Source organism: Pteropus alecto, unplaced genomic scaffold (genome assembly GCF_000325575.1).
Source record: "Pteropus alecto unplaced genomic scaffold, ASM32557v1 scaffold68, whole genome shotgun sequence".
NCBI lineage: Eukaryota > Metazoa > Chordata > Mammalia > Chiroptera > Pteropodidae > Pteropus > Pteropus alecto.
Genome location: NW_006441386.1, coordinates 310,755 through 321,936, shown reverse-complemented (window position 1 = coordinate 321,936; position 11,182 = coordinate 310,755).

Genomic DNA, 11,182 nt, shown 5'->3' with positions numbered 1-11,182 from the left:
TAATCTTTTTAATATGTTGCTGTATTCGGTTTGCTAGTATCTTATTTAGGATTTTTGCATTTGTGTTCATGAGAGATATTGGTCTGTAGTTTTCTGTTTTTGTGTTATCTTTACCAAATTTTGGTATCAGAGTAATATTGGCCTCATAAACTGAGTTGGGAAGTAATGCCTCCTCTTCGATTTTTTGGAAGAGTTTGAGGAGAATAGGTATTAAATCTTTGAATGTTTGGTAGAATTGACTGGTGAAGCCATCTGGTCCGGGACTTTTACATTTTGGTAGGTTTTTGATGATTCTTTCAATTTCCATACCGCTATCAGTCTATTTAAATTTTCCAGTTCTTCTTGATTTAGTCTAGGAAGGTTGTATTTTTCTAAGTACTGATCCATTTCTTCTAGGTTATTAAATTTGGTGTTATACACTTTTTCATAGTATTCTTGTATAATCCTTTGTATTTCTGTGATATCAGCCATAATATCCCCTCTTTCATCCTTGATTTTGTTTTTGTGTCTTTTCTCTTTTTTTCTTTTGTGATTCTAGCTAGGGGTTTGTTAATTTTATTAATCTTCTGAAAGAACCAGCTCTTTGTTGCATTTATTTTTTTATTTTTATTTTTATTTTTTCCATTTCATTTATTTCTGCTCTAATTTTGATGATTTCTTTCCTTCTGCTGACTTTAGGCTTCATTTGTTCTTCTTTTTCCAGTATTTTTTTTTAAGATGAAGCATTAGGTTGTTTATTTGGGCTCTTTCTTGTTTTTGGAGATAGGCCTGTAATGATATGAACTTTCCTTTTATGGCTGCTTTTGCTCTGTCCCAAAAGTTTTGATATGTTGTACTATTATTATCATTCCTTTTTATGTATCTTTTGATCTCTCTTTTTATTTCTTCTCTGGCCCAGTTATTATTCAGTAGCATGTGGTTTTTCCTGCTTTCTTTTTATAGTTGATCACTAGCTTCAAAGCATTATGATCAAAGAATATGGTTGGTATGATTTCTACTCTCATATGTTTGTCGAGGCTTTTTCAGCGTCCCAGTATGAGGTCGATTCTTGAGAATGTTCCATGTGCACGAGAGAAGAATGTATAAGCAGCTGTTTTGGGATGGATGGCTCTGTAAATGTCAATTATGTCCAATTGGTCTAATGTGTCATTTATGGATGTTATTTCGTTATTGATCTTCTGTTTGAATGATCTGTCCATATCCAACAGTGGGGTATTTAGGTTCTTTACTATGATAGTGTTGTGGTCTGTTTCTCCCTTTAGTTCTATTAGTAATTGATCTATATATTTCAAGAACTATATCTATATAGTTCTATTAGTAATTGATCTATATATTTCTGATTAGGAGCATAGATATTAATAAGTTGTATGTGTTCTTGGTGCATGATTCCCTTTATCATTATTAAGTGCCTCTCAGTATCTTTCTTTACCTTTTTTACTTTTGAAGCCTATTTTATTCAATATTAGTGCTGCTACTCCCACTTTTCACCGAATGCTATTTGCTTGAAATCTCATTTTCCACCCTTTCACTTTGAATGTGTATTTATCTTTGGAACTGAGATGTATTTCCTGGAGGCAGCATATGTTTGTTTGTTTGTTTTTTTATCCATTTTGCAACTCTGTGCTTTTTTATTGGTGAGTTCAGTCCTTTTACATTTAGGATGATTACTGAAATATATGAGGTCTTCTTATAGCCATTTTATCTTTTGCTTTCTGGTAGCTTGGTGTTTTCATTGCTTCCTTGTCCATGTGTATCTGTTTTCTTTACTTTGGTTGGCTTTTGTGGATTTTGCTTCTGGTTCTTGTTTCATGTTATATATTTCAGTTCTCAATCTTTGGTGTGTGGTTACCATTACGAATATGTAAAGGATAGTTATATATATACAGTCGTCTATTTTCTTCTGTGTGTGCCTTATCTCCTTTCTGCTTTGCAAATTTGGATCTTTTAATCTTCCCCCATTTCAGTCATTGTTGTCTCAATTTGTCCCTATGTATGCTGAACTTTCATTACTATCTTGCTACAGCCAGATATTGTCTTCTTATTGTTTAAGCTTATAATGTCTTGATCTCTGTAAGGGTCACACTTCTCTGGTACTATCTGCCTGCTCATAGTTATGTATTAATTTTTGTCATTTTGTTTTACGTGAGCTGACTTTTTTTAGTATTTCCTGTAATGAAGGCCTCGTAGTGGAGAATTCCCTCAATTTTTGTATGTCTAGAAAGTCTTTATTTCTTCTCATATCTAAAGGAGAGCATTACTGGACACATTATTCTTGGCTAGTAGTTCTTTTCATTGAATAGTTTGAATATTTGATTCCATTCCTTTCTGGCTTGTAAGGTTTGTGCTGAGAAGTCTTACGATAATCTAAAGGGTTTTCCTCTATAGGTTATCATCTTTTCTCTGGCTGCCCTGAGAATTCTTTCTTTGTCATAGATTTTTGATAATTTTAATACAACATGTCTTGGTGTAGGCCTTTTAGGTTGAGATAATTGGGTGTTCCTTTAACTTCTTGAATTCCAAGCTCCAGCTCATTCCTTAGATTTGAGAAATTCTCATCAACTCTTTGTCTTTAGATGCTTTCTAATCCCTTCTCCTTTTCCTCCCCTTTGAGAGTGCCCATTATTCTTATGTTTCCTCTCGTGATAGTATCAGCTAGTTCTTGTATTTCTCTTTCATTATTTTTCATTCTTCGGTTTCTCTCTTTTTCCTTCTGATTTATTTCTAGATTTCTGTCTTCAATATCACTGATCCTTTCCTCCATCTGGTCAACTCTATTTCCCAAGCTTGCTATTTCAATCTTCATTTTTCATCTCTTTCAGTGTGTTCTTCATCTCCAATAGTTCTATTTGGTTCTTTTTGAGGGTTCCAATCTCCTTGCTAAAGAACTCATTCTGCTCATCCAGTTGTTTTTTCAATTCCTATAATTGTTGATATGAATTGTTTTGGATTTCATTGAGTTTTTTTTCAGAAGAACTATCCTGAATCCACTGTCATTTAAGTCACATATTTCTATGTCTGTAAGCTTATTTTCTGGAGATTTTTCTTTTTTTCTGAGATGCCTTGTAACCATGATTGTTCATGGTGTTTAATGGGCTATTTCTCGGCATTAATGGAAATGTATTATACTTCCCCCCACCCCCCGAAAGAAGATTGATTACATAAAGATCTCTCTTTAGCCTGTTGTAAAGAAGGTGTTTTTCTTTTGGTTTCCAGTAGGTGGTGTCTAAGCCTCTTGGATTGCTACTGTATATTAAGTCTTAATAATGCTCTTGTTTTCCTTATAGATATTCAGTCACGCTTGCTACCCTCAGTCTCAGTCTCTGTCAGTTTTAGCGACAGTTTCAGTAGAATTTGCTCAGATTCCCCTGAGGCTTCATGGTGTTTGGTCTTAGAAGATATGGGGGAAGGGCCCTCTGGGTTGGAGAATGGGGGCTGCGGCTCAGCCTTATGTTTTGCAGCAGCAGCTGGTAATAATAAACTGTTGTTTCTCAGCCATCCCCACTTCTCTGCCATCCTAATTCTCTGCTTTCTGTCCTGAACCCTTGGCACTGCCATGGATCACATGGAGCTCACAGCTCTCCCAGGCAAGGTTGCTCAGGGAAACTACCGCACCTACTCCCTTCCCTCTCCTCTTACAGGGAGCTCTGACTGAGAGGGGTACCTTCTTTGTTTCTCTCTGTCTACCGCCCGACTCCCAGGATTCTAACCTGTGGTAGCTCTAATGCGCAGATCGCATGCTCGGACATGCTAATGTGCATTTCGGGCGTTTTTGTTGTTTTAGATTTCAGCTTATTGATGTCATAAGGGAAGAGATCTGGGGATGTCTCTCACTTCACCATATTTCTTGCAATCTACTTTTTCTTCTTAAAGAAATCCCTCCAACATTTCCTGTAATACTGGTTTGGTGACGCTGAACTCCTTCAGCTTTTTCTTGTCTAGGAAGCTCTTTATTTGTCCTTCAATTGTAAATGATAGCTTTGCTGGGTAGAGTTATCTTGGTTGTAGGTCCTTGCTTTTTATCGCTTTGAATATTTTGTACCAAGCCCTTCTGGCCTGCAAAATTTCTGTTGAGAATTTGGCTGACTATCTTATGGGAGCTCCTTCGTAGGTAATTAATTACTTTTCTCATGCTGTTTTAAGATTCTCTCTTTGAATTTAACCGTTGGCATTTTAATTACTATGTTTTTGGTGTGGGCCTGTATGGATTCATCTCGTTTGAGACTCTAGAACTTGTTGAGGTTGTATGTCAATTTCCTTCACCAGGTTAGGGATGTTTTCCATGATCATTTCTTGAAATAGGTTTTCAATTCTTTGTTCTCTCTCTTCTCTTTCTGGTATCCCTATGATGCGAATGATGTTATGCTTGGTGTTAACCCAGAGGCTCCTTAAACTATCATTTTTTGGGATTTTTTTTCTTGCTGCTGTTCTGATTTGGTGTCTTATTCTACCCCATCCTCTACGTTACTGATTCGATCCTCTGCTTCCACGGACCAGTACCTGTTCGTGGCCTTTTAGGATCTAGACTGTACAGCAGGCACACGAGTGAAGATTCATCTGTACTTGCAGCCACTCCTTAGTGCTAGCATCAGTGCCTCAACTCCATCTCAGAGCATGAGGCATTAGATTCTCATAGGAGCACTGGTCATTGGTGCCAAAAAGTCTGGGGACTGCGGCTCTGCTTTGTCCACTCTCTTGATTTCCTCTAAAGTACTCTTCATCTCAGATATTGTATTATTCATTTTTTATCTCTTTGTTAAAGTTCTGAGTTCATCTACTCTTCCTCTAAGTTCAATGAACATCCTTATAACCAGAGTTTTGAACTGTGTATCTAGAAGATTGCTTGTCTCCATTTTGGTGAATTCTTTTTCTGGAGCTTTGTTCTCCTCTTTAATGTGGAACATGTTTCTTTGTCTCTCCATTTTAGCTACCTTCCTGTGTCATTTTTTATGTATTAGGTATGGCTTCTAAGTTATCCAGAATTAGTAGAGTGGATTTATGTAGTAGGTGTCCTGTGGGGGTCCAGTGGCACAGTCCTGGGAGGGGTCCAGCTGCAGGCAAATTTCAGCTGCAGCCTCTGCACATCTGGAGCCACTTGGTAAGAGCCATCAAGCAGTCCACAGATGGCTGTTACCCGTGCTGGGCTTATAGGTGCCTCCAACGGCCAAGTCAGAAAGTGAGGCCAGCTGCCACTAGTGCGGGACTTGGGGCTGCTCATCAGGAAGTACAGGGCAGGAAGAGGGAAAAAAATGGCATAGATGATAGGGGTTCTGTTCATCCGTCTGGCAACCAAATTAAAGTCCTGACACAAACAAGGAGCAAACAGTAAGGAAAAATCTCCTGGGATCTAGATGAACAAGCCATACAACTAGAGAGAAATCTAAGAAGTCACCCTGCAATGGCAGAAGATAGGATAGAGCGAGGACAAGAGGCTTCCTGGTTCTGAGCAGCTTAATGGGATAGAGCCATAGCAGCGGCAGCCAGCAGCTGCAGATTCCTCTTAAAGGGGTTGTGTCTGTGAGCAGACATTCGCGGTGACGGACCTGCTCGCTCTGAGCACCAGTGCTTGTTCTGCTGCTTGGGGAGGTGTCAGGGACTTGCAGGGGGACACTGAGTTGTCACAGTGAGGGCTGAGGCATGACTTGCTCTGTACAGAAGTGCCAGCAGTATCCATTGTTCCTCTGTTGAGCCCTCCCCTTGTCCAGCGTGTGGACTCACTGCCACCATAGCTGAGATGTCATCAAACTGGATAACAGAGGTTGCTCTGCTCAGATGATTCTGCCTCCCTCAACTCGTGGCCCCACCCAAGCTACATCCAGGTAAATCCTCAGTGAGTCAGGTGCTCCTTGCTGAGCAGCACCTAGACTCACACTGAAGGCAGCTGGCCTTGGTTTCTAGTGTGCCCCTTTGAGGCAACTATAAGCAGAGCATCTGTGGATTGCTTGCTGAATCTTAACAGGTGTCCCAGAGGGGCACAGGCTTGGGCTAAACTTGGCCTGCAACTGAACCCCTCTCAGGACTTTGCCACTGAGCACCTACCACACAAAGCTGCACTAATAAGACTGGAAGACTTAGGAGCTTTGCTTAGTAGATAGAACCAGACATAAAAAGGCAGCCAAAATGGGAAGACAAAGAAGCAGAAACCATATGAGAGAACAGAACAGAGATCCAGGAATAATGGAGTCACGCAACCTAACAAATGCAGAGTTCAAAACATTGGTTATAAAGATACTCAGTGAACTTAGGGGAAGTGTAGATACATTCAGTGAGAATTTCAACAAAAAGATTAAAAAAACATAAAAATGGAAATGGAAATTATAAAAGAGAATCAATCAGAGATGAAGAACACATTATCTGAGATGAGAAGTATATTAAATGGAATAAAGAAAGTGAATAAAAAAGAGGATCAAAGGACCTACATAGAGGATGGAAAAGCCAAGGACACCCAATCAGAATGGCAAGAAAAAAGAAGCCAAGACTATAATAATAATTTAAGGAGCCTACGGGACACTATTAAAGGTAAAAGTACCAGTGTCGTAGGTGTACCTGAAGAAGGAGAACAAGCCGTTGAATATATAGTTGACGAAATAATGATGGAAAACTTCCCTAAGCTGGTGAAGAAAATAGACATAAAACCCCAGGAATCTCAGAGAATCTCCAAAACCAGGAACCCAAAGAGGTCCACACAAAGATGCATCATAATTAAAATGCCAAAAGTTAAATACAAAGAGAGAATCTTAAAAGCAGCAAGAGAAAAGCAGTTAGTTACCTACAAGGGAACATCCATAAAACTGCAGCTGATTTCCCAACTATGCAGGACAGAAGTGATTGGCACTAAATATTCGACGTAATGAAGACCTAAGATCTACAACCAAGAATACTTTATCCAGCAAAGCTATCATTTAGAGTTGAAGGACATATAAAGTGCTTTTCAGGCAAAAATAAGGTCAAGGAATTTGTCGTCACTAATCTCTAGTATTACATGAAATGTTGGAGAGACTTCTTTAAGAAGAAAAAACATATATGAAAAACAGGAATAAAGAATGGTAATAATTACCATCCTATCAACAAGTACCTCAAATGGAAAAGAATTAAGTTTGTCAAACAAAAGAGTGGCTGAATGGATAAGAAAACAAGACCCCTACATATGCTGCCTAGAAGAGACTCACTTCAGATTAAAAGACACACACAGACTATAAGGGAGGGCATGGAAAAAGATATTGCCTTGATGGACCTAGAGTGTATTGCGCTGAATGAAATGGGTCGGATAGAGAAAGACAAATGCCATATTATTTCATGTACTTATGGAATCCAAAGAACAAAATCAACAACAACAACACAAAAGCGGAAACAAACTCATGGATACAGAGAATATTAGGAGGGATATTTGATGGGAGAGGGAACAAAAAAAGGCAAAAAGATTAAGAGGTACAAATGGATAGTTGCAGAATAGACATGGAGATGTAGAATGTAGCATAGGGAAGATGGTTAACAATGTTTTAATAAATATGTAAGGGGGGAGAGGAGTACTAGGTTTACTGGGGTGATCACTTTATAAGTTATGTGGATCTCTAATCACTATGCTATACAACTGAAACTGGTATATTATTATATGCCAACTATAAGTGAAAAAAAACCTCATTGAATTGTACAATGTAAATACAAGTAACTGTCTATTATATTTCAATAAAGACAAAAAAAAATGGGCAGGAGACATGAACAGATATTTCTCCAAAGAAGAAGTATAGATGGCCAATAGACATATGAAAAGATGCTCAAGGTCACTAATCTCATTGAAATGCAAACTAAAACTACAATGAGGTATCACCTCGTACCTGTCAGAATGGCTATCATCAATAAGTCAAAGAACAACCAGTGTTGGTGAGGATGAGGAGAAAAGGAAACTACACTGTTGGTAGAAATGCAAATTGGTACAGCCATTATGGAAAACAGTCTGGAGTTTTCTCAAAAAATTAAAAATGGATATACCTTTTGACCCAGCAATCACATTTCTGTGTGTTTATCCAAAGAAAAACAAAATAATAAATAACAAAATCTATGCAGCTCTATGTTCATGGCAGTACGATTTACAATAACCAAGACATGGAAGTGCCCTAAATGCCTATCGACAATTGGATAAAGAAGTTATGGTTCATATATACAATAAAATATTATTCAGCCTTTAAAGAAATGAAATTTTACCATTTGCAATGACATGAATGGACCTAGAGGTTATTATGCTTAGTGAAGTAAGTCAGACAAAGATAAATACCATATGATTTCACTTATATGCAGAACCTAAAGAACAAAAACAACAAACTAATAAAAAAACAGACTCACAAATATAGAGGACAATCTGGTGATAGCCAGAGGGGAGGTGGGTTGGGGGCCTGGGAGAATGGGGTGAAGAGTTAAAGAAGTCCAAATTGGTAGTTGATAATAAAATAAAATAAAATAAAATAAAAGAAGTACAGGGCATGCCAAAGCTAGATGTTGCTTTTGGTTTTGTGAGCCTTTTAGAGATTTTATGAAGGTTTGCGGCAGAAGCCAAGACAGCCCATTTGTACAGAATAAACCACTGTAAGAAGCTTGGGCGGGCCCACAAGATGTGAAGTCTCAGGGAATCTCCTTGGCAAAGCGACCTGTGCCATGCAGCGGTGCCTGCATCCGCAGGTTGGGAGGTTGGAAGGCTCAGCAAAGGAATAATGTATACTGTCAACACTTCTGTCTGAGATAAAGCTGCCCCTCCAAACTTTGCCCTGAAGCCCGACAACTCAGTGACTCCCTGTATGTCCCTAGCTCTCCTAAAGCAGTTGCCCCACTGCTGGAGCTCAGAATGAGCAAGACCATCAGTGAGTAAGGCCAGATGTGAACACTTTAAGAAGAACATCTGTGACTGCTGTAGTCTCTGCCTCACTCAGCTGCAACCTCCACTGGTTTCACAACTGGAGGTTGTGAGGACTTCTTTTCCTGGTGCTGGAACCCTGGGCCTGGGAGCCCAGTGTGGGGCCAAGTCTCCTTGCTCCTCAGGAACGGGGAGGGCTCTGAAGCCAATGTAACCCTACTGATTCTCGACCACCACCCACTGTTGTGGGACTAGCCATTTTGTGTCTCCACCCCTCCTACTGGTTTGAGGTGACATGTTATTTTTGTCCCTAGTTGTAGGGCTTCTGTTCAGCCAGATCTCAGGCAACTCTGCATGGTACCTTCTACACCATTTTGACTGGGCTCTTCCAATTGATTTTCAGTGATGGTTGTTCTATAGTTTAGTTATGTTTTGATGTGGTAGTGAGAGAAGACAAGTACAATGTTTACCTACTCCACCATCTTGACTAGACAAGCCTATTCTTAAATTTTTAAGAAACCTCCATACTCTTTTTTCATAGAGACTGTACCAATTTACATTCCTACAAGAAGTGTATGAGGGTTCCCTTTTTTCCCACATCTTCTTTAACGCTTATTATTTCTTGCCTTGTTGATAGTACCCATTCTAATGGGTGGCATCTCGTTGTGGTTTTGATTTGCATTTTCCTTATAGCTAGTGAAGTTCAGTATCTTTTCATGTATCTGTTGGCCATCTGTATGTCTTCCTTGGAAAAGTGTCTATTCGGGGCTTCTGCCCATTTTGAAATTGTATTATTTGTTTTTCTTTGGTTGAGTATTATGAGTTTTTTAATATTTTGAATATTTGCCTCTTATATATTTTATCTTATGTTTTAGACTTTCTCACTTTCTTATTTTTCCTCTAAGTTTTGAGAGAATATCTAAAGATGTCTTTAAATAATTCCATTTTATTTTTTTGTTTACTTTTTTTTTTGTTCTCATCACATTTTTATTTTTATTATTAGTTTCAAGTCTACAGTATATCGGTTAGACAATTATATAGTTTATAAAATGATCTCTCTAATAGCTTTCTCTCCTCCGGCTCTCCACTTAGCCATTACTAATTGCATTCCCTATGCCGTGCTCTCATCCCCGTGACCAACTATCAACTACTAATTTGTACCTCTTTAACCCTTCACCCCATTCTCTCAGCTCCCCAACTGACTGTTACCAGATCGTCCTCTATATTTGTGAGTCTGTTTTTGATAAGTTTATTCTTTTTGTTCCTTAAGTTCCACATATAAGTAAAATCATATGGTATTTATCTTTCTCTGTCTGACTTATTTCACTAAGCAAAATAACTTCTAGTTATTATGTTGTAGCAAATGGTAGGATTTCACTTTTTTTTTAATGGCTGAGTAATATTCCATTGTATATACGAAATGTAACTTCCTTATCCAATTGTCCGTTGATGGGCATTTAGGGTGCTTCCTTGTCTGTCTTGGCTATTATAAATTGTGCTGCCATGAACATAGGGGTGCATAGTTTTTGTTATTTATTGTTTTGTTTTTCTTTGGATAAACACGCAGAAATGTGATTGCTGGGTCAAAAGGTATATCCATTTTTAATTTTTTGAGAAAACTCCAGACTGTTTTCCATAATGGCTGTACCAATTTGCATTTCCACCAACAATGTAGTTCATTTTTCTTCTCATCCTCGTCAACACTAGTTGTTCTTTGACTTATTGATGATAGCCATTCTGACAGGTGTAAGGTGACATCTCATTGTTTTAATATGCATTTCTCTGATGATTAATGATCTTGAACAACTTTTCATATGTTATATGTGTATTTCCTTTTTGGAGGAGTACCTGTTCAGGTCTCCTGTCCATTTTTTCATTGGATTGTTGATTTTTTATTGTTGAGTTGTATGCTTTTTTTAAAAATTAAGTTTATTGGAGTAACATTGGTTAATACAATTATATAATTTCCAGGTATACATTATAATTTGACATCTATATAATCTATTGTGTGTTTACCACTTAAAATCCAGTTTCCTTCCATATATTTGATCCCCTTTACCCACTTCACTCTCCCCTTACCCTCCTATATTTAACCCTCTTTACTCCGTCTACATATCCCCTCCTCCTTCACCCCTACCCTCTGATAACCATTAGTCCATTGTCCATGTCCATGAGTCTCTGTTTGTCCTGTTCATTTGTTGCTTTTAGGTTTATATCCCACATATAAGTGATATCTTGTGAACTTCAACTTTTTCTGTCTGGCTTGTTTGGCTTATCATGCTTATATCGAGGTCCATCCATGTTGTTGCAAATGGCAGTATTTCATCTCTTCTTATGGCT